Raw genomic sequence first — 22,080 nt, forward strand, 5'->3', positions numbered from 1 at the left:
GCTTAACTCGAGTGCAAGCCATTGTAGTTGTTGAAGGGGGCAGATAGAAAGGTGTTGAAGTGAAAATGCACATAAGCCTTGCGGCTATGGAGTTTGGTTGATTTTTATATTCACTAAAACCCAATGTGTATATTGTTCAAAAAAAAAAAAAAAAAAAAAAAATCAATGTGTATAGTTTACCAAAATTAAGAGAAAGCAAAGATGTATGCTAGCAATTTAAGAAGAAAGAGGAGACATACGAAAAATAGTAGAGAGGGATCATTGTTGCTGACAACATCGGAGAAGGGTTGCGGCCCTTAGGGTTTGGGTTCACCGGATTAAAAAAAAATTTGGAAGTTTGGTAGATAATTTTTTTTTTTTTTTTCATCTTGAAAGCTTAAAAAAAAGTTGGTTTTTTTTTTATTTATCAATTTTTTTAGTTAGGTCCATAGAAAGCTAGGTTGAAACAAAATATCCTTGGTTGTTATTGTGTTAATCATGCTTTTCATTTGTTATAAAAAAATAAAAAATCATGCTTTTCATGGGTCTCAATTTTTTTTGAGCAAAAATAATAGTAACACAACTTAAAACAAACTCTTCAAAAGTACGATAATTCATACATAGGAGAACGTATGATCATGTGAAGACCTTGCAATAACAAACGACAAGAATATGACTATGAATCCCTCAAACCACCAAAATGGTATCATATAAATACCATTAAAAAGTATAAGTAGACACTTAACTATAAGTTACATAATAAATTTGATTAAAATAAAAAAGGAAAAACTTGATATAAGTCCAATTTTTTTAGTCAAATGTAGGAATAGTCCAGTTTATTAAAATAAGTCCAATTCCTTAAATTTATTTATTTTATTATCAATAATTATCTCTTCAATGATAAGATTTACTAATACAAAAAACAAGGAGGTCCTGAGTTCAAGGCTTCAAGCTGGTAAGTCTGCTTGACTGTGGCCAGGAGGAGGCTGAAATGCCTTTGTGAGTCTTCCTGGCCCCCAGAAGGGGTGAATAACCAAGACTTGCTACCAGTTGTCCCCCTAAAAACACTATGTTTTTGGACTTGGATCTAAAAGCCCTAATAAAAAAACCGCCTAGTGTCTCCCCTAGTCCCCTAAGTGCTAGGCCTTTTTTTGGTCGTCCGACTACCACCTAGCAACTTTTAGAACACTATTTATTTTATAGGATTCTTAAAAGTCACAGATTCTGATGGACTTTTAGTGCTTTTATAGTTAGTTTTTTGTCATAGCAAATCCAGCCTCTCCCATAAGATTTTGATGGATTTCATTTTTCTCACTTTGATGATATACTCCACCACTTGCCATCATGGAAAGACTATCATTATCACCACTTCTACCACCATGTTGCCACCATCGCACCTCACCATGACTATCTCCTCTATCCCCACCACCACAACTGATACCATTGCCGCCACTACCCTCATTGTCATGAATATCAATGCTACCCCTAGTATGACCACCACCTACACCACCATCACCATGACCATCACATCTACCACCATCATCACCACCGCCCTCATCCTTACTTCTCTAACACTCCAACATGACCCTGCCACCACAATCACCACGTGATGTTTCCATCACCATTGTTGACACCATCATATAAAGCTACTTTGTCATGGTCATGATCACCATTTCAATAATGAAAATTAAAATATTATTGCTAATTAATAAATTGGTAATTGAAAACTCCACGGTACTCTAGAATTCTAAAATTCTAGTATTGAATTCTCTAGGATTACGCAAAAGTCTACTATTTAACTCATTTCTTTTTTAAAATAAAAAATAAACATCACTGAAAGTCTGATATTTATAGAGTTTATAATACTTGATGTTATGTTTAAATTTGCGGACAGTTTAAACGAAGAGATACTCATACTACGGATAATGCTAGGGAGACTAAATTTAGAGACTAAATTTTAGAAACTAAAGGATATGGAAGGTTATGATTAATTCATTACTTAAGTATTGATAAATACGCTCATTCCTATTGGAGACACATCATTTAGTTTGTAAACTTAATCTCCAAATTTAATCTCCCTAACATTACCCCTCATGCTACTAATTAAACCAGCTATATATATGTTGTAACTATAATTGAATTGATGTATGAACACGTGAAATATTGAAATCTATGAATTTGTTTCTAATATTTTAGTAACACTGAATTAATGGGTGGCTAATTAAAAATCACTAACCGAGATAGTAGAGAGTGAAACACATGCGGATTTATTTAAAAAAGTTTCAAGGAGTTGCACTGCCATTGAGAGCTTGCTAGCTAGCTCTCCAATTGAGACCAATTAAGTTTGGTCAAACAGTACTGCTTTGCTGCATGATAATTGCGTGGGCATATTAATGTGCACGTAATTATTTACAAATCAATCAACAAGCGTTGTATTTTAAAAGGATTTTGTTTCAAAAAAAAAAAAAAATGTATATATATATATATATCGTCTTTCTCGTTAGAAGTTAACAAACAAATGACCAATTAAGCATTTAAGGCTACGTGAGTTTTATATTCGTATGGAGATGGAGACTTTAGGGCAACGGGGAAGTTAGGTCTAGTCAATATCAATGTGGAGCAATACTTTGTCTAGTTAATCATGATGGCCATTTCTTTTGTTTGTGGTTAAAAAAATTAATTTTACCAAGTTTAATAAAATTATTGAAATATTTATCACTGTTCAGAAATTACATTTTTTTTTTCTTAATCAAAAGCGATAATAAAATTCAACAACAAAGCAAGAAGTACACAAAACACAAATCTCACAAAAATTACAAAAACAAGACACAAATCTTCAACATCTTGCACGAATCTCATGCGTTTCTTGATTGAGAGCATATGTATGGTTCACTTTTTTGTATTTAAAAGATATAAGAAAATTGTAAGTGGTTAATTGCCTGACTGGATAGGAGCTTCTTCTTTGACTCAATTGAGTCCTGAATTTAAACATTTGGAGCTTCTTCTTTGGCTCAATGAGCCCTGAATTTAAAAATTTCCCTTTTCTTAGTGTAGTATTTAGAATTAGTATTGCTCATAATAAAAGGGTTTATATCACAAATGCTCCATGAAATTGATCCACACCATCAAGATGGTTCTTGAAATTGAAAATTGATTAATGTAGTCCTTGAAAATAGGTGTCGCACATTAATATGGTCTTTCCTTCACAATTTTGTCAAAAGTTTTGTTATGTGCTGATGTGGTACATAAATGGGTCCCAGAAGAAGTGAGAATTTTTATCACAATTAGTGTCCCTGAAATTGACCCACACCCTCAAGATAGTCTTTGAAATTGAAAATTGATCAATGTAGTCCCTAAAAATAGGTGTCGCAAATCAATGTGGTCATTTTGTCACAGTTCTGTCAAAAATTTTGTTTTGTGCTGATGTGCATTTAATAATTAAATAAAAAAGTTGTCAAAACACCTTTTTGCACAGTGAGAGTATCTCAAGGTAGAGCTCGCCATTCTTTGCATCACCAAGATCACCGGGAGAGCGCTCAACAAGCTTTCCAAGGTTAAGGTTGTCGGGCTATCGATCACCTAAATGTTGACGGTGGAGTCACAAAAGTCGTCACTAATCCAAGCCGTCACCAATTGTGGTCTCGATCCTGGTTCAAAATTTGATGAAGGGTGTTGAAAGATGTAAAGATGGGTGTCTTGAGAATATTTTTTTTAGAGAAGAGACGGCAAAGGCTACAATAGATAGAGGTAGAGGAGAATGGGATAAGATCAGAGATGCTTATGAGACCAAGTGTAACAACATGTCCCTTATTTTACTATTTTATTATTTTAAAGGAGCAAATTGATGAAAATGCCCATAGAGGCGAGATTGTTGACTTTTGTTGACCGCCTTTTCGTGACGCGTACAAGCCATTAGTTTACCATATTCTTATAGTAATCGTCGCTACGAGCACATAGGTGCAAGCATAATTGAATTTGGAGTTATGACAGAGATTTTACGAACTTACGAACATGAAAGGCAATTTGGTAATTTCATGTTTAGAGATATTTTGTGGCTTGTTTTGTGAGCCATGTGGGGGCGGCCCACACCCCACTTTTTCCCTCTTTCCCGTGTCTCCCAATCCCCCAGAAATCCGACCTTTTTTCAGCTCTCACCACTCATTTGTTGCCACCTCATCTCTCATTCTCTCATTTCACTCTTTCTCACCTCTCAGCTCCCTCTCATCTCTCCCTTTCTTTGGAAGCGCAGAGAAGCCACCCAAGGCACACACCACCTGCCACCTTTTTCCGGTGAACTCCACGTGAACCACCGCTACTGCCTTGACTCTCTTGTTTCCTCACTCACTCTCTCATTCAATCTCTCTCTCTCTCATCTCGGTAAAACACCACCGAGCCATTACCCCAGCCATGTACGACTATTGGCAATTTGATGAGCCTCAAAACCCAGACGATGTTCCCTTCGACCCTACAAACTTAACCCAAGCTTTAGGTTATTGAAAATCATGCACAGAAGCTCACATAGAGCTTTGTTTGAAATCTGAGTTTTCTGGCGAGAATCTCGCCTTTACGGCGAAGGTAAGACTTCAACGATCTTAAACTAATTCCCTGTGATGTTATGAATAAATATTTGAGTTCATATGTGTGTTTTGATGGGATTCGATACAGAAAACATCTCGGGGGAGTTTTCTCTAGATTTTTTTTGGAACTCGGAACCGTGGCTGTCGAGCCATATTCAAACTCCTTTTTTGGCCAACTCCGGCCATAACATGGCCTCAAATGGGTATATACCTATTCCCTACACTTCTAGCTTCACTTAGGATTTTGTATCATCGATTTTGGTTGAGATTTGAGCTCGTTTGGAGCTCTGAAAGTCGACCCTACAACCTGTAAATTTGTAGGCTTCACGAGGAAAGCAACTACCAATGTACTCGCAGGCGCATGAGGGAGCCACCGAGAGTGATGCGTGCAGCGGTGCATCGAGGAGCCCGAGATCCCTCCTTAGATTTCTCGACATGTCGATCCTGTATCCGCCGCCCTTTCTTGAAATTTGATTATTTTAAAATAGTTCATTTACTAACCGTACTTTGTATGAAAATGCATAATTACGTTAGTACGTTATATATTTACATAAATGGTTTCGCTTCTTGGTGAAACGTGTCGCAAGGATCTTCGATGCCCACGAGGCATGTTTGACACGACGATATAACAGTGAGTTGGTCTTTGCTTTTAAATACTATATATTTATTTAGTTTCCACATACATTTAATAAAAACATTTCTATGCATACCTAGATTAGATTAACGTTTATAAGAATTAGCGAAATGGCAGAATTTACAAAATTATGCTAAATCCTACGGGATGCATAAGTATGTGTACTACTATGGGATTTTATATACGGCCATGATTAATATTTTATTTGAATAATATTTTGTTGACTAGAATTATCAAATCATTATGGCATGACTATATTTACGTTATCTACTCATCGTGTGCTACATTGGTGTTTGTACTCACTTGAGTCAAGACCAGTTTTCACGTGTATGTTCACATCGCACCGTACGCTCACTATGGATCAATTGTAGGTGCTAGTCCTTTCCTAGGCAATTAGGACTCGTATGTGATGCGCATAGCGCTAGTCTTCACGTGATTGTAGTACTAGAGAGTAAATCATTATTACACCCAGCCATGTTCATGTTAGAATATCTTTGCATGAACTCGTGTGTTAGCATATATGGATGAGCACTCGATATGAAGTGTTTATTTATGCAAGATATTATGGTTACCGGAGGTTATGTGTTTATTTACAAATTATTGTGACGTATTGCATTCTTGAGATATTGTTGGCTACAGTAAGTATATTCATATTATAAATATGTATGTTATATTTGGAAACTATACTTATTTTACGGCGAGAGGTTATTATATTTTTCAAAAAGGTTTTACAAAGTTTTATTTTTAGGCCCAATCACCCTTATTTTTCACACTTCCAGGTTTTGGTAGTAGAGTTTTCGTGTCGATGAGAATTCTTGGCAAATGTGGGTATAGGAGAGTACCTTTTGGTGGCATAAATCTTATCCTACTTTTATTGTACTTTACTTATGCTCTGACATCACGTGTGAAATGGGTCTATTCCTGGTCAATGCACACTCTTCTATTTAGGCACTTTTAGATTTAAATTTACTGACATTTTTCACATCACTACACTTTGTGACTTTGTTACCTTCTTGGTGTCGGCCAGTACAACTTGATTCAGAATCTAGGCGAACATTTCGAGTCGGGGTGTGTCACCGAGTTTCTCAGTTGACAACTTTTTTTAATTAATTACTAAATTCTTAGACCTATTTAAAAATTTTTATTTAGTTAGACTTGTGGATCTAACTATTTGCCACATCAGCGCATAACAAAATTTTTGACAGAATTACGACGGAATGACCACATTGATTTGAAACATCTATATTAGGACTACATTGATCAATTTTCAATTTGAGGAACCATTTTGATGGTATGGGTCAATTTCAGAGACCATTTATGATATGAAACGAGTTGTGGGACTCATTAATGTGCCACAACTGCACATACTAGAATTTTGTTATAGAATTGGGATGGAAGGATAACATTGATTTGCGACACCTATTTGCAAGGACTACATTGATTGATTTTTAATTTCAGAGACCATCTTGTTGAGCAAAGCTCGTTCCCTATTACTGTCATTTCAAAGCACCTTGAAATTAGTCATTTCTTATCAGCCAAGGATGGAAGCATCCGCTTCAAATAGAGTAATGTGATAAAAACCCTACAAAAAATTAAGGAAAGATGACAGTGAAATTTTTTGAAAATCCAGTGTACATGAAATTCATTATGATTACTCTGGAATTTGGATGTTAATTAGGATAAACTTTTCAAGATCATGAATTTACGAGTCATTTATAATATTTGATTAATCAACAGTAGTTGCTTTAGCCTTCACAAATCTTCAGTAATGTTGTCACATGCCTGAACTGTACTTAGCATGCCTCCACAAAAGTCATACGAAATTGAACAACACAAATAACAGAAATTAACAACACCTTCACATCATTTATCAATATGAAAGGTAAACATAAAAAAAATCTAAATCATATTAGAATATTTATCTTTTTCATTAAAGGTTAATCATATTACATTTATGAGAGTAATGTTAAAAAAAAATATACTTTTGTACATTGGCATACAATTGGTTATGGTAAATGATGCATATATCCAACATTTAATGAGATAAACACATTAATTGACATGATACACATCAATTGACACATCATATGATATACCAATGTCGTACGAAAATATGATCTTCCTAACATTTTCTAACATTTTCTTATCTTTATATAATGGATGTTTAACTAAGTTTATGTTTGTTTCTACCAATCCTTATATGGTTAGAGTTGGCTTAGCTATGATTATATATGTGGCAATATTCAAGAAATTAATGTCATCAACTGGAAACAACAATATGTCTTTGAGGTAGGATAAGATGGAAAAGGATCCTTGCCGGATCCTTTTCCTAGGGATCCTAGGAATCCAGCAATTATGTATGTTCATTGTACATCGTGCAGTCAGTTTTCGTTAGGTACTATTTATATTTGAATTTTAAATAATTTCTGACCGCACGATGTATGATGAACGAAAACGATTGCAGAATCCCTAAGAAAAGGATCCGGCTCCGTGGAATTGGATTTACTTTCAGCAAATGAAAATAACTTCACTTTTCACTTCATTTTTTCAACATGAAAAACACTTGCAAGAAATAAAAATATTAATGCCGAATTAACTTGCTAACATTTTAAAGCTTGAGCATCATTGTGTATGTATAAGAAGGATATATATACATATAATATAATATATATGTTGCAATTCTAAATTCATTAGGAATGTGATTGCGTAAAATTTAGTAGGACTCATAATACCATTCAGATAGTTTCCTAATTGTAATTCTATTCATTGGAGAGTAAGATTCTATCTCCTTTATCACTGTGAATAAAGGCACAATGGGGTGATAAATAATCACCACCGAACCACCAAATTATCTCTTCGTTCTGTCCTTGCCACCAACCCCTCTCCTTCTCTTTTCCTTCAGTAAAATAGGCTTACAACATGTTATCAAGCACACTCTCGTTGCTGCGCTAAGGAACTAAGGGATTTCCGAGAGGTTCTTCAACAACTAGCATTCAAAGGTTTTCTTCGTTTCCATCCAATTCAAGTTCTTCGAAAATACAAAATTGATATTTTATAAGACCTGATAGCATGCAACATTTACCATGATGCATGAACCCTAAATTTATTGTTGCTTTATATTGCCTATATTGCATAAATTGCTCAATTATATTTTTTTTGCACACGCAATATTAGTTGTTGATTTTGCATACGCAATATTATGTTTTACTATGCTATTGGATATTGCTATGTTGAATTGTGTGAGTACAAAGAAAAAAAAATAAAAGCAAAACTAGGTTATAAAATATATATATATATAATAAAAAAATAAAAACCCTAAACGCTAGCCGAGCCACAGCCTAAAGCCGCACTACCCCAAAAAAAAGGAAACATTGTGCCGCCTTGTGCCTACTACGCAGAGCCAAAACACACCATTTAGAGTCAAGGTTAGTTGAGGCTGTCAATAGACAATGAGATGGCTCGAGAGAAAAGAGAGATTAGGCGTGCCATTGTCAGAGGCTGCCAATAGACTATGTTTTTGTTTGAGTGTATGTGAAAGATGAGAGTTAATCTAACTTTTTAACTAAATGATTGTGCATCGAGTGGGACAATGGTTCAATTAAGTTCTTTTCTATGCCTCGAGTTAACAAGGACTTTAAATTCAATGCAACTTCGTGTATGCTTGCCCAAAAAGTAAATGAAAGCAAAGAGGAAGCTAAAACGAAAAACAGAATATAACCATTTAATGATGGAGTCAACATTATAAACGTTAAGTTAATCCAAGCCAATGAGCCAAGCTACATAACTTCAAATGTAAAATGATCAAAAATGTAAAGAAAGCAATCAAACTCTACAAGATTCAGGCCATGAAGGGCAAGATAATGCTAGAGAAGCCCAACGAGATCACTGGTATTGAATTGGAGTTAGTACAAAACATGTTTCTAGAAGAGGAAATCAGGGTAGTTGGAATTGCACATCAACCAAATCATCCCACGAGGTGGCAAAGCTGTTTACAAGGAAGGCTTTGAGATCGTAGCTGAAGAGCTAAGAAAGTCTTTTTGAAGAGCAATTAGGTTTGTGTTGAAAAGTAGTTGGTTCATTAAAGAATCACTCAAGGGTTTATTTAATCGTACGTAGAGATTGAATTTGATGAAGGTCCACTACAAAACAAAGTGTCATTAGCGAGGGTCAAATACCGTTGAAAAGGGCATTTTGCATTGCAAATACTTTTGTTCCGACTAGCTGTTGAAATTAAATCATTTTCGACACACATGATTCATTGTTAATAGTTATATTTATGTCGGAAATGAATGTTCAAAATGACAAACTTATTTTATTTTCGACATGAAATTGTGGTTGCAAATACTTAAATGATCGTCGAATATACTTTCTAAGTGTTGACATCTGTTTTTTGCAACGATTTTCTTGCAACCAAAACATTGTGTTGAAAAATGTTTTTCCAACAGAAAAATGTTATTTACAAGAGCACATAGTCATCATAATTGTTATTACCAACAATTAAAAATTGTTGAAAATATGCACAAAAACATATTTGTGAGGATCAAGAGTTGTTGGAATTATATATTTACAATGGTGTTACTTCGTCGGCAAATAGTATTTCCGACCAATAACTTTTCTTGAGAAAACTATATTTCGACCAATGATGTTTATCAAAATTTGTATTTCTGGCCATAAACTACTACTTTAGTCTATCGTAAAAAATTATTTGAGACACAATAGGGGTTATCATTAAAACACCTAATCGGAAAAAAAATAAAGTAAGACATTTCATTGGGAATTGATGTAAGAAATATATGCTTTCTGGTAAAAATTTCACTGAGCATTGTTCAAAGAATATTTTGTATATATTATCACTAATAAAACAAACATATATAAGATCAATGTGGTAAAGGCAATACATCCATTACAAACCTAAGATATTTGTTTAAACATATTAACACATATCACCGTCCTCAAACTTTGAAAATTCAAACTTAAATTCTTTCGAAGATGTGCAGATAAAAGCATCTTCTCTTTTGTACATACAATGTATGTAGCTCCTTCATCACTCCTTCACATAGCTCCTTCATATTTAACAAGATGAAGATCCTGAAATATTATGTGAATAAACCTTCCAACATAGAAAATAAATTATGACCTTTAAGTTTAAAATGAAAGTAAATGAATAGCTACAACATCCACTAATTTGTTCAGCATTCATACCTTAATTGCAGCATGTTTGCAGAACTCATAGCGCAACATTTCCTCCTTAGAATTTTCATCGAGTCCACGAACAACCAAGACACGAGTTTGACCTAATTACATATATACTCAATGAAGTTCATAACAAATAATACTTAGCTATGCCAACTAAAAGCAACAAAGTAGACCAACCAGCTTCAAAGCACTCTACCCAAGCCTATTATAACTACAAATCTCAGTAACTCCAACACCAAGTAAAAGCACATATACAACCACAAAATACCATAAAAGCAGCTAAAAAAGAAGTGAGCATGCACATAACTTTGACACAGACACTTTAAAACATATACAATTATTGGCTATCTCCATATAAGTCTGTCTGTTTTTCCCAAAATTGCTTAATGGTATGCATTTACCATGAATACACTGAGGAAAAATGAATACATGCATACCTCAATTTCAAAGATGGAGCCATTTTTTCACCAAGCTCTTCATGCCAGGAGGAACAAGAGACGGAGGAAAAAAAAAAAAAATCATGGATTCGCATTGGTTCCTATTCAGTGAATCTCCAATAATCAAAACAAAAATTAATCAAATTTTGCAATCTTCCGGCAGTAGTTCAATCTCTTCATCTTCCTCTTCTTTTTTAGCAGAACCTAACAATTTAATCTTCTGGCCTCACACGATCAACCCACAAACACAAAAAAAGATAACACAAACAACAAGAACAAAGACCAATATCCAATGCCCATTACTTGTTTGCTGAATATCCTAAAAGAAAAAATGCAGAAAACACAAAATACAAAGATCACACAAAACACAGAGACCATACTACCCAAGCATTTTGTATACTATTTTCACAAATTCATAGCACGCAGAGATTCAACAAACGCAGACATCAAAGTGAGTAACGAGAGACATGATTATACCTTTCTTTTTTAGATCCGCCAACCACAGGATTTCCCCTGCTCTCTGAGATGCTCAGTTCATCATTTTTCTCGGCCTTCATCTCTGATCGAAGTCCCTTGTGGGTGTCGTAGAATCAAAGATTTATGCACTGAGAGTCGAAAAGGTGGAACTGGGCTTGGGTTTGCAGAAGTGGAGGCGTGTGAATTTTTTTTGGATGAAGGCATAAATAGAGAGAAATGGAGAGATGGTGTTGGTTTTGATGAATGTGGCTTTGAGATTTTGAGAACGAAATGAAGAATGGAGGCTAGGGTTTTGTTTCTGAATGGGAGAGGCAGAGATTCTGCTTGAGAGAAATGAGGAGGAGAGAAAGCTAAATGGCACTGACCGCTATCTTTGGAAATAGAGAGTTAAGTTTTTGGGCGCCACGCCAAACTATTGGCAGCCTTCCAAAATTTTAGTTTCCTGCCGCCTCGAATTTTTTTATTTGAATTTACGTATGATTCTATTTTTTTATTTTTTATTTTTTTCGAAATGTATGATTTTATTTGAACCTATCGTTTTGACAGAATACGTATTCTGCCAGACTAATTTAACGATGCAACCGTCAAACTTTTTCGTATACATTTCAAGAACACATATGTCAAAATCACAATATATATATTCAGAGATTAGGTAATGGGACAAAAAATTTCTACAGTTGTAAACGAAAAATTATGATTTAACGGTTATTTTAGCTCCTATTTTGATGATTTGTACTAGAACACTCCTGACCCTTTAAGAATACAATGAACAAATGTGATTTTCAATTTAAAATATTTACACTAGTAGATACCACAAAATCTTAGGTTGTACGTAATGGAAGTATAAAATAAACTCTTAAGTGTTTGTTAAATCTACTGTTTTGACGAGATACGCATTCTATGAAATTAGTTTCAACGATCCAGTTGTCAAACTTATTTGTATATAATCCGAGATTGCATATGTCAAAAATCATAAAAAACAAACATTCAAAGATTAGGTAACGGAACGAATTTTTTTGACGGTTATAAACGAAAAATCACGATTTAACAGTTACTTAAGTTCTAATTTTGATGATATTTTACAGCTACACTCCTTGACCCTATAAGCATACAATAAATGAATTTGATCTTCAATTTGAAATGTTTACACTCGTGGATACCACAAGTCTTATGTTATACTTAATGGAATTATGAAAGTGTTTGTTGAATCTACTGTTTTGACAAGACACATACTCTACACAATTAGTTTCAATGATCCAACCGTCAAACATGTTTGTATATAATCCGAGATCACAAATGTCAAAAATAAAAAAAAAAACAAACATTCATACATTAGGTAACGAGACAAAAAATTTTGACGGCTATACACAAAAAATCATTATTCAACAGTCATTTTTGCATCGATTTTGATGATTTTTTATAACTACACTCATCGACCCTTTAAGAATACAATGAATGAATTCGATCTTTGATTTAAAATGTTTACACTAGTGGATACCACAAATCTTATGTTATACTTAATGAAAGTATAAAATAAACTCTTAAGTGTTTGTTGAATCTATCATTTTGACGGATATGCATTCTACGAAATTAGTTCAACGATCCAACCATCAAACTTATTTGTATATAATCCAAGATCACATACGTAAAAAATTGGGAAAAAAACAAACAAACATTCAGAGATTAGGTAACGAGACAAAAATAAAATCAAAAATTGACAATTACAAACGAAAAATCACGATTTAACGGTTATTTTAGCTCTGATTTTTATGATTTTTTTTTTTTTTTTTTTACAACTACACTCCTCAACCCTATAAGAATACAATGAACTAATTCGATTTTCAATTTAAAATATTTACACTAGTGAATACCACATAATATAATATTTACACTGGTCAATGATCTTTTTCAGCGACAACTATATGCCCTTATAAATAAATATCCCTTTCTGAGAGCCCTTGGTTGCCGTCGAAAATAGATAGTTATTTTTCACAGCCTGTAGTTCCTCTCGCAAATACACAATCACTTCCAACAACAACAAATCATCCTCGAAAATAGAGAAATTACTACCGACGACCACTTGTTGCCCTAGGAAATAAATAATTACTTTCGACAATTAAAACACGCCATTGGAAAAAAAAATTACTATTACCGACGAATACATATTTCGTCGTAAATAAATGTGGCGCCAAAATTTCCCTCCAAAATATAGCTATTTCCGACGGCGATGCAACCCTTTTCTAAGGGCATTTTGCACGTTGAAAATAGTAACCCTTTTGTCGACATATTTCCGAGGGAACCTAAATTTTGGTCGAAAATAATGGTTTTTCCAAGAGTATTTGTAGGCCCTCGTAAAAAGTCGGTCGCAAATGATCATTTTTTTTTGTAGTGGTCCTCAACTTGAAGGCCTAGGACTCTGTTTATAGGCAGGAGAGAAGGAGCAACCTTGATCATTTCGCAGAGTTGTAATAGGAGTAGGTCTGTCATTTAGCGTTGACAGTGACTGTAATTCCTAGTTGGTGGCCTTCAGTTATGTCTTGAGGTCGCAATAGTGATCTTAATGTGTTGGATGATGCGTGCTTATGCATTTAAGGGGGCGAGATATTCTCAGGTCTTGGTCGTCTGCAAGACAAACACACTTCAAAAGGATTTTTGTCTGAGGCCTCAGACAATTTGGGGTGAAGTGAGATGGTTGTCCGAACCGTAGTTTAGGTTTTGAAGTTGATGGACCGGAGAGCGTCTTATTTTAAATTTATGGCCCAAACAAATGGCAGACTCATTTTCGTTGAAGTCCTTTAGTATTAATTAGATGATTTGATCACACTTTATCGCCAGAAATTTACTAAAACTAAGTGTTTCTGAAAGTTTTCTGATACGATTCGTTGCCTCGTAGGAGGCAAATACATAAGGTACAAAGTCTTGCACAACAAGAAAAACAATAACGTCTAGTTCGAACTGCAACATAATAAAATCCTAATAGAAAATATAACCCATTAATTACAATTACAATAAATCCTGAAAGCCAACTCATGGCAATACTCTGTTAGATTAAAACGGTATTTCTCTATTCGAATTTCGTTTCACAAATAACGTGTTTGTTTCTTATTGGTGATACATATTTAGTTTAAAATTTTGGTCTCCCTACTCTTTTCTATTATAGTCCATTTATGGGTAGGACTTCATTAGATTAAAGCCTATAAATACTTCAGATCCCTAGTCATCGTTCTATTATCCCAAACCCTAAGTTCCCCATTTAGTTCTCGTGATAAAGGTGCGGTTGTGAAGAGAAGATCTTGATTTCTTTTCTGTTGCGGTGCAGCCGCTGTTGATCATCATCTCTTTCCCCATGTCGAGCACTCCAGATTAGTTGATTCATTGTGTCCTAATGGCATCAAACTGATAAGGACTTAACATTCACTTCCTCAAATTGTTGCACAGATTCATAACTCTTCAGAAGGAAAAGAATGGAAAACAAGAAAGATAAATTGTAGAGATAGAGAAACGTAGAAAACGAAGCTCTCTATATTGATGAACTGATTTTAATATAACAAATTAAAACTATATGATTTGTTCCCAAAACTCACCACACTCCTCAGCATATGTATCTCTATAAGTGATGATTTTGAATTATCAGTATGTTATGCAGCTCGCAATCAAGCCACCCAATCAGTCTAAGACATACTTTCTCGTGATAAAATTATGTCTTGTTCAGATCGAGCAACTTCAACACCCAAGAATTACTTGTCCCCATTGCCTTTCGTCTCAAATTCCATCTCCAAGTACTCCTTCAGTCTAGAAATTTCTTCCTTGTCATTTACAGTCACAATCATATCATGTGCGTTAATTAAGGCTCTTGTCAGTTTACTCCTGTAGTTCTTTTTTTGTTGAAAACTTTACTCCGGTAGTTCAGAAAGAGTATGATTGGAATTTGTCTGCCTGTTCCCGATTCTTCATTTGAAGAGGAGGAGCTTTGTAATATGCCGGGATTGTTGCTGGATAGAAAATATGTCTAACTCCTTCGCCCTTAATAATGGGGAATATAATTCCTGATGCACCCTAAAAATAAAAGGAAAAACCAAATTTTAGTTCAAGTGAAAACTTACGTATGTATTAATTGGTAATTGACAAGCATGTTGATAAAGAGGAACTATTGGGAATTTTTAGTGAACATACCAAGATCAATCCAGTCCCAAGCTGCCTTTAGGTGCAGGGAATGGAATCATTAAGCCACTTAATTATTTTTTCACCTAATTGAAACTTAATTATTTTGTCAAAGAAACAAGAACTAGCCAGTCCACTTTTTGTACAGACAAAACTATGTGACATCCTAATAGTGTTTTCTTTCTTTTATTTTCTTTTATTTTATTTTATTTTTTTATGTATACCACAATATAACATACTTTGTGAAAAATATAGACAAAACTATGAATTCTGTCAACACAGTAAAACAGGCAAGATATGATTGAGTTCAATGCAAAATTCAAAAGCACCAATCCAGTTTCAGTAAAGCATGAGAACAGAGAGTAATGACAGGTACAATCAACCTAGATTTAGTTCATTATTTGATGCCCGTGTACAATAATAAGCCAAGAAAATATTTTTCTTTTAAATGAAAACCGTGAATTACCTGAACCTTCACTTCCTTCTTCCCTTGAGCGGTAGAAAAGTTCATGGATGGCTACAAATACAAATGCGAAACAATTAATCCACATAACTAACTATCCTAATAAAAAATTTTGTCCCAGTAAAATATATTTTTCATTATCTAGAAACAAAATACGAATACATATTTATAATCAAAACTAATTAATAAATTAATCAATAGCCCAAGATTCCCAATTTGAACCCTAAATCCCTAATCCAGGATTCCCAATTCCAACCCTAAATCCCTAACCAAGGATTCCCAATTCGAACTCGAACCCTAAATCCCCAAATGTTGTAAATAAAAAAATTCAACGTAAAAATTGAGAAAATTGCACTTATAAATAATTGAATTAAGGGAGATAAATTAAGGGAGACTGGGTGCTTACCTAGTAATGTTGCAACGGTGGGGAGAGGGTGTGGTGTCGGAGTGCGGCGGATGCGAGAGGAAAAGTGACAGAAAGACAGAAAAATAGAGAGAGTACGAGAGAGGGAGACACTGAGATAGTGAGACTGAGATATAGAGAGATAGAGTGAGGAGCTTGAGTTTGGACAGAATCGAGAGAGAGATTGAGTGAGTCTGAGATAGAGAGAGATTGAGTGAAGGCGCTGAAATAAAAATGCACCCAATTTTGGCAAACAAATCAAATTTTTACATGTTTGTGCGACGAGGGTGTTTAAATTTTCGTCACGCCACCAGTTAAAAAAAAAGAATTTTAAATATTTGCGCGACAAACATTTCTAAAACTTTGTTGCGCATATATGTAAATTTAATATATTTTTTTGGTTTAATAAATAAAATTATATTAATTTTGTTACAAATTTTAAAGGAAACTTTTGTTTGCATACAAAATAAATACCATTCAATAAATATCATTACATTTACATCACAATTTTCATTAATCCTCATTTGAACTAGAATAAATATCATCACTATCGTTTGATTCAAACTTCCATTCCTCCTCGTCTGTAGGCACGTCAACATCGTCATTCACGTGTTCGAGTGCATTGTATCGCGGTAGATCCCTGAGGTTATCAGTATTTCGATTTCAGGACCTTCGGCTACCCAATACGGTTCTTGTACAATAGCATATCCCGTAGTGTATCTGCACCAAGTTCCATTGAAGTCTCCAATTGTTGGTCAACAGTGTCACTAGAATCGTCATCGGCAGCAAGATCTCAGTCCGAAATATCATACAGCCCTATCTGCTCAATCTTTTGAGCTACTTTCCATCCCCTCCCGCTCTTAGGGTCATCTATATAGAAAATGTGTTTGATCATCGTTGCCAAAATGTAGGGGTCGTTATACCAACATATGTTAGTGTTGACTGATAGCAAACCATCGTCTCACTTAACACCTCCAACCCTAATTGAATTTGTATCAAACCAGCGACACTTAAACATGATAACTTAACATCAGTCTTTGTAAAGCAATTGCACAACACTTGTCAGTTTTCCATAGAAATTAATGTATGCAATGTCGACTGCACCTGGAACATGTATCCTACTATGTTGCGTATAAAGCTTGTCTACACAATCAACTGGTAAAAACTTGATGCCATTTACATGACAACCAGAGTAAAATTATGCACTTAGAGCCCCAATAGCCAAGTTGTACAATTCTTCAGTTTAAGCGAGTGAATTCTTTTTCTTCAATTTCTTCACCTAAATAAATGAGAAAAAGTTGTCGTGTTAGTTTAACATTTCATCAACTCTCCATGCTCATCTAGGTAGGTGATCGTCTCGTCACAATTGTTAAGTACAAACCAATGTGCTACCTCCATATCCATTTTATTAAATGACTCCCCTCTGATTGGTTCGCCAAAGGGTCGTGCAATTTGGGCAAAAACATAAAGTTTTTCACTTCTCACACCATGGTCATTATTGCGTTGTTGTCGGTTGAACATAGTCTCAACCTCTTGTAGGTACATTGCACAAAATGTAAGTGACTCAAATGCAACCCATGCCTCCACGATTGATCTTTCAGGCTTTGCCCTATTCCGTATACTCTTTTTTAATTCACCCAGTAGTCTGCATCAATAAACAAAATATCGTATTAAATTAGTCAAATTGTACATACATCATGAAATAAAATATTTATTGCAATTATATACCTTTCTATCGGAAACATCCATCGATAATTGATAGGTCCGGCTATAAGTGCCTTCTCCGGGAAGTGAATCATCATGTGGATCATGCCTGTGAAGAAAGCTGGAGGAAATATTTGTTCAAACTTGCATAGCACTTCAATAACATCGTTGCACAATTGTTTAACATCGGACTTGAGCAAAGATCTTGTAGTTAACTGAGAAAAATATCTCGCCAACAAGATAATCGACTTCACCACGTCTTCGGGTAAGAGGTGTCAAATTCCTACTAGGAGAACGCGTTAAAGTATGACATGAAATTCATGATTCTTGAGGCCGAAAAATTTGCCTCCGTCCACGTTTGTGCAACAGCCGATGTTTGAAGCATACCCATATGGAAACTTTACAGAAGATAGAAACTGCAAAAACTTTTTCCTCTTATCGGTTTCACCAAAAATGATGCGAGCTTCTTTCTATCTATGTCTTCATCCCTCCTCATCCATAAACCTGGCATAATCCCCATTTTTTCCAAATCGATCCAAGCTTTTATTGTGTCCTTTGTTTTTTCCTCGATGTCTAGTATAGTTCCGACCAGTGTATCAAACACATTTTTCTCAACATGCATTACATCGAGATTGTGTCTCAATTTTAATTTAGACCAGTACGGAAGCTTGAACAACCTCGTCTTGTGTGTTCGGTTTAGAAGTGTGTCTGGTCTTGTCCTATTTACGGATTTGCCTAACTAAGCAAAATCCAACCGATTCACCTGAGCCAAAATTTCATCGTCGGACCATTCTCTGGGTCTTGGCCAAAGCTCTATGCCGTTGAAGAAGGCTATCTCGTTTTGACGCCACTCGTGGTCCCACGGCAACCATCTACTATGCCTTAGGTAACAAACTTTTCCCTCGTGCCAACTAGACATTGTGTTCTCTTTGCAAACTGGGCATGCGTAAGAGCCCTTAGTGCTCCACCCATACATCATAAAGTACGTAGGAAAATCGTTTATAGTCCACACCATGGCTGCTCTCAACGTGAACATCTTCCTGGTAGATTTATCGTACTTGCATTTTCCCATAATTCTTTTAGCTCATCGACTAACGGTTGTAAATACACATCAATAGACATGCCCAAATCTTCGATTATCAACGCCATCATTATATATTATTTTTTCATGCACTTCCAAGGCGGCAAATTATATGAAACTGCGAAGATTGGCCAAGTGCTATGGTTTTGGTTTAGAACCCCGAACGGATTAAACCTTTCTGTAGTAAGTCCCAATCTAAAGTTATGGGGCTCACGTGCAAAATTAGGGTACAGCCGAACAAACTTTTTCTAGGCGTCTCCATCTGCAAATGTCTTATAACATCATCATCCACTCGTATATCCTTATGCCACCTCATGTCGCTTGCAGTGTGCGTCAACATATACAATCGTTGCAACCTGGGCTTTAATGGGAGATAATGCATAACTTTTTGTGGAATCTTCGTTCTTCTATTCTGAGAGGTCATTTTAAACCGCGACTCATTACATACAGGGTATTTATCCAACACTTTATTCTCTTTGTAGAACAAAATGCAATTATTTTTACACGCGTGAATTTTTTCATATCCCAATCCAAGACCACTTAGCACCTTCTTTGCACTTTTATGATATTTAGGAAGGCAATTGTTCTTTGGAAGCATCCTCTTGACAACCCCCAAAAAGTAATCAAAACATTGGTTCGACTTACGAAAACTTTATTTTGCCATGCATCAACTCAACAATGGCCGTGAGTGCCAAATATCCTTCGCAAACGGGGTTCCTTGACACTTTTTGATAGTTTTTCATATTTTCCGAATGCTTCACTATCCATGATGGAAGGGACGTCATCTTCTACTTCCTCATTCGTATTTGAACTAGCGGTTGAAAATGCATCATTGATAATGTCCATAATTTGGTCATTTGGCTCCACAACAGATTCATCTGTATCCACTGCTCAGGTAATGTGGGAGGATGAAACATATTGTATTTGTTCTCCATGATGATTCCACATAGTATAGATTTCCATCATCTGATTTTTAACTAAATGGTATCGAACAGTTTCAAAATATTCATTCATTAAGTTGTACACTTTCTACAAGGACACCAAATTTCAATTGAACCGCGGTTGTTTGCAATTGCAAAATCAACGAACTCATTTATTCCATCCAAATAATCATCAACACATATGTTAGGATGATGTATCCATTATTTGTCCATTTCACTTGCAAACAAATTTTTTTTTTTTACTAGGGTTACAAAAACTTCAATTATGACATGCCACCTTATGCCTCCGGTATGGGTCCTATCTCATTCGAGAATGCACAGTTACGTGCTATAATTTATGGTTTCAACACATTAGAGTTTAATCGTGGGAAAATTTCGACAGCATTTCCCTGCAGCTCTTCAAATGCATGACGTAGATACAAAAAACTACGATGCACCCGAAGAACGCAAAGAGATGCTACCACATTTCCTACGTTCAAACTCTAATGTGTGAACAGCAAAATACAATATGTAACTGTGCATTCTCAAACTGTCCAAAATTTTTGGACAATTCAAGAATTAATTGGACTGCAGTCATGTTTTCACATCCATTCATGAAATCCAACTAATTCTCAAACAAGAAACTAAGTTCATATGAACATTGCATACCATTTTTTGTACATCCATACAAAAATGTTTGCATACATGCATACAAATACATAAACTCACAACACCTATAAACTACATACAACACAATTTAAACGAATGGAAATTAAACAAGGTAGTTAAGAAAAATTATACCTCCAACTATTAGAAACTCCAGCATGGGAAGGCAGCTGTTGCAATTGTTTTGCAGCTTCTACCTTCCTGCAATCTGGTTACATTCAAAAAAGTGAAAGACTTTGTGTGACGAAAGCATCATTGCGCAAAACCTTGCGCTTCAACTTTTTGCCGCCATCTGACTACGCTTTGCCGCGTTTTTATAACACATTGCATGACAAACTAGTTCATCGCGCATTACTTCTTCTTCTTTTTTTTAACATTCGTTTTTCCAAAGAAAAAAAATTGATTTTTTTCATTCACTCTTCGAATTTTTTCAAACCACATAAATACTTAATAAATCAAGAACTTATTTGATTATACCATTTGTGCATACTTAATTAATATACATATTTATTAAAATGCATTAATTTATTCATAATAAACCTTAAGTACATATTTAATTAAACTCTTCATACTAAAAAAAAAACATTTAAAATTCAGATCTAATTATTAAATAAGCAATAAAATTAAAAGCTCACTATTATAAGCCTTCATCAGATCTGGGTCACTTTTGTCAATGTCCCAATTGGGCTGTCATGCAAAAATTAGTAAATTAAAAGCTCCCTATTATATTATATTTAACAAACATTATTATTTAACTAATAAAATTAACACATACAGCTAACTCATCAATCATGTGCATCTTTAGCTTCTCGGGGATGGCTCTCCAAGACTCCCAAGCTACAACACATTTGGTGTGCACCAATGCTTCAACGTTAGACCATAAGCTGGCGCGTTGTTCTGACTTCACAACCCCTATTACTTCGTTAGTAGTGATTCGGTAACAGTAGTGACCATAAATGTGTCGGACCCGAACCACAACAATTTTCTTCTTATCTATCCACAAAATATATTTTCATAATATTGAAACTAAATAAAAGATTTATACAAAATGCAAAATTTACAACGCAAACCTTGTCCAAAACCTTCGCCATTCGTTGCCTTTGACGAATGCGTACCACTGTCGGCCATCGTACTAACAACCAAAGAACAAACTGATTATAATTTGCAGACTTGGTAAGCATTTCTGAAACGAATTGTGAAGAATAAGGAGAGCAGAAGAACACATTTATAGGAAGGTAAGGGACTGTGTGCGAAGAAGACTTTGTCGCTCAAACATATGCACTACATGCTGTATTGATTACTTTGATTCATATGCACCAAATACGATGACCTAAAACTAAACGCTATTTGCACAACGAAGGCTTTGTTGCGCAAACATTCTA

At 35.0% G+C, this 22,080-nt stretch overlaps 2 long non-coding RNA genes and 1 pseudogene across 2 annotated transcripts; 1 reads left to right on the top strand and 2 right to left on the bottom strand.

Annotated features, from left to right (window-relative positions):
• The first annotated feature begins 4,157 nt into the window (after positions 1-4,157).
• Positions 4,158-5,210, top strand: LOC148693603 (uncharacterized). The gene is made up of 2 exons (XR_015952734.1): positions 4,158-4,554; positions 4,645-5,210. It is a non-coding gene; the product is annotated as an uncharacterized LOC148693603 (long non-coding RNA).
• A 5,004-nt stretch (positions 5,211-10,214) lies between these two features.
• LOC148693604 (uncharacterized) lies at positions 10,215-11,662 on the bottom strand. Its single transcript, XR_015952770.1, has 2 exons — positions 11,301-11,662; positions 10,215-10,484 (listed from the first exon to the last, which is right to left on the bottom strand). It is a non-coding gene; the product is annotated as an uncharacterized LOC148693604 (long non-coding RNA).
• A 3,375-nt stretch (positions 11,663-15,037) lies between these two features.
• LOC137728225 (squalene monooxygenase SE1-like) overlaps positions 15,038-22,080 on the bottom strand; it is a 30,258-nt pseudogene continuing 23,215 nt past the window's right edge.

The sequence above is a fragment of the Pyrus communis genome, chromosome 10 (genome assembly GCF_041283825.1).
Source record: "Pyrus communis isolate YQ-2024b chromosome 10, ASM4128382v1, whole genome shotgun sequence".
Classification (NCBI taxonomy): domain Eukaryota; kingdom Viridiplantae; phylum Streptophyta; class Magnoliopsida; order Rosales; family Rosaceae; genus Pyrus; species Pyrus communis.